This window comes from Tribolium madens, unplaced genomic scaffold (genome assembly GCF_015345945.1).
Source record: "Tribolium madens isolate multiple individuals breed KSU strain unplaced genomic scaffold, Tmad_KSU_1.1 Scaffold_20;HRSCAF=117;Tcas5.2_LG4, whole genome shotgun sequence".
Taxonomy (NCBI): domain Eukaryota; kingdom Metazoa; phylum Arthropoda; class Insecta; order Coleoptera; family Tenebrionidae; genus Tribolium; species Tribolium madens.
In genome coordinates this window covers 1,606,686-1,609,987 of record NW_025400985.1, presented here as the reverse complement: position 1 = coordinate 1,609,987, position 3,302 = coordinate 1,606,686, and positions in this window count along the sequence as shown.

Sequence of the window (3,302 nt, the reverse complement as noted above, 5' to 3'; positions counted from 1 at the left end):
TCTGTTTCTGTAGTGAGCCACCGCTGACAAAAAACACAAAAAAATTCTTTTTTGTTTAGGAATTTAATTTTTTTGAACTATTTTGCATCAGAAAATTGCCCTAATTTAATTAATTAATTAATTTAATTAATCTGTCAAATTATGGATTTTCAAATTTTTTTTTAAGATTTGGCAAATAAAGACTAAACCACTGAAAACGACTCAATTTTAAGACGGGAATCGGCCTAGATCAAAATATTTCAACAAAATACTAGCTTGAATAAGAGTTTCCTTCTAAAATAAATCAATTTGAGTTATTTCATTTCAATTTTTCTCGATTTTAATACAGAAATAATTCGAAATTAATGTATTTTACAAAAATAATTTCTTCAATCCGAATTTTAGGCTGAAATAAAGCAGTTTGTGATATTCTCAAGCGGTTTGAAACAATATTCCAATTTTCTTAATTTATTTACTTTATTGGCAGTAATTTAATCTAAGCCACTTCTGACAAGAAAAAAACAAAAAAATACCTTTTTTTGAATGATTTTGAATTTTTGTGCTAAGTCGTTTAAAAACGACTCGAATCGGTGTTTTTAAATCAAAAATTAAGCAAATTACAAATTTTAGTACACAATAAATGTACTAAACACACATTGTTGTGTAAATCTTCCAAAAATGTCAAATTTTGACAGTTTGGACATTTGACAGTAAAGAAAATTAATTAAGGTTTATTCTTAAAATAATTATTTTTTATATTGACAATAAAATCACTGAATCCGAGTTTAAAAACAAAAATTTTAATTATTTTCATTTTTCTTGTCGAAAAATCTAAGACATGTTCTGATTGGTTGATTTTAAAAGACGTAATTGATTCAATAATTATTTACGATTTTTTAAATGGGTGGAGTTACCTATCGTTGTTAAGTTTTTGTCGGATTTTGGCCAATAAGAAATAAAAACCGGTTTGTTCTCACCTTAGTGGTAATTACGTGAATGGGAAATGATTATTATTGGCCCTTGTAATCGAAGCAATAAATGTGTCCAGCCAATCAAATTCAAGATTTTGCAAAAACTTCACCGATTATCCATAAAAAAAACTATTTTAATTAAATTCGAATTTACTTTGAAAAAGACGCAAAAATAATGAATTTAAATTAATGTTTCCAATTAGCCACGAAAAATTAATATTAGATAAAAAAACTATCTCGTCAATTTTTTTCTCAGCGGATTCCAAAAAAATGCAATTAAAGCTTTCATATGACTTTTAAAAATGATAAATTTAAATTTGTTTTCTCAATTGGCTTTGAAAAATTCATCTCGTTTTTCCCGTTAAAGGCAGAAATGATGTGTTTAAATTTCATTCTTCATTTGGCAATAAAAATAAATCGTTTTAGTGATAAAAAATAATTGTAATATTGTAAGGTATAATTATTTTATTTATTTTGTACCCAATGTTAAAGAGTGCTTTTATCAACTTATTTCAGTAGATGAAGTAGTCTTTTATCGTCTAGTGAAATAAAGTAATTTTTATCTACTGTTTATATTTTATCAACTAATTTCAGTAGTTAAAGTAGTCTTTTATCACTCGTAAACTTAACCTTTTCACTCGTAGATTGTTTATCGTCTTGTATAATAAATAACTATTTGTTTAATTTTAATAAAATTATTATTAACGTCAATTTTTTATAGGCACCATGCAACTAGATTTTATCAACTTTTTTTCTCAACTTTGATAATTTTTTTTTTTAACAATAAAAGTCACATGTCTGTACCAAACTAGCATATTCCAAATTACAAACAAAAAACATTGGGTTCCTATTTAAAATTAGAAAGTTGAATATAGCCCAAAATATACTATAACATTTACAAAAATTCTAAAATTGTCGGCTTATACTATATCAAAAGCCATTTAATTTGGTTTTTTAATTTTAATCACTCAATATGTCAATAAATGAACAAGAGTAAATGATAAATGACAAAATAATTCCAGTTTTGCATTAAATTTAATTTGCAGACAAAAATTGCTGCTTCAATTTCAATAATGTACATTTGTTTTTCGTGTTTTGAACGAGAAAAATCAGTTTGTTAGTGCCCTTTTTATCGTCAAATAAATGAAAAATATTCTATTGTATTAAACATCAGTAGTAGACTCATAACGGTTTTAATAAACACTGGAATGCCAAATATTTTATCGTAATAACTGCTAAATCAATAATCTGATTTTTTACATGTGTAAATTTTGTTTACTTATTTCACTGAAATATCTTTATACGATCTTGCAGAACATAAAGAGATAATCTGGAAAGGTGGGTGCTAGGGAGCCAAACAAAGCGACTAATCCCAATTTCCTAGCATCCGGAAAATTTCCCGCTGAAGATCTCTTGGATTCTTAAAGTGGAAAGACTGTTATTTTTCAAATTTCAGTCCTAGTTTCAGGGCTTCAGCACCCAAACAATGGCTGCATTGTGTGCTATTTAACTGGAATTAAAATTAATTGCAGAGGTGGGCGAGAGCTAGTAATGAAGCTTAACTGTTGTGACAAGTATTAAATTTTTTTTAATAAAACGACAAAATTTAATTTTCTTGGTGAGGTGCCAAGTTGTGGATTTTTCAGAGAAATTTCAACTTTTTGAGCACTCTGTTTAGAATTTGCCTGGGATCAGATTATTATGTATCAGAATGCGGGGAATGTGCCACTGCGATCGCTGAAAAATCCGAGCAATTTTACAGCTTCCGATTTCAGAAGTCTGAATGCCAGTGTAATTAAAAGCGGTTTTTCTCAAAAATTTACTCTGTGTCATCGTACACTAAAAAATTTCAGTTTTCAAAGCTTGTGGGAAAACCATAAATTATTCATGAGATAGCAAAGACTTTGCCACAGGGCATTTTAAAATATCGGGACACCTAATCGCTCAGGTAATCAATATTGCACAGCCTTAATGAAAAGAAAACATTTTCAGATAAGCCCCTTGTTTGTGTTAGCACAGTAAACCTGAACACTTTAAAGTGCTTCAGAATCGAACTTTTAACTTTGTTTACTTAAATTCTGAAACATTACCGACATGTTTTTATAATTACACAAACAATCAGTACTTTGCAACGGCTGTTTTCTCTCAAAACCATTTTTTTTTATTTTGACAAAATTATTAAAGTCAACTTGGAAAACTTGTTGGTTTTCACTCGCTTTCAAGAATTTTACTTGCCATAAAACAGATTTAACGCGACATTTACGTCGACTTAAAGTTTATGAGGCTTGTCTATGGATAAAATAATACATAGTTTTTCACACAATTTTTTTATTTTTATTTATTGATTTTTTG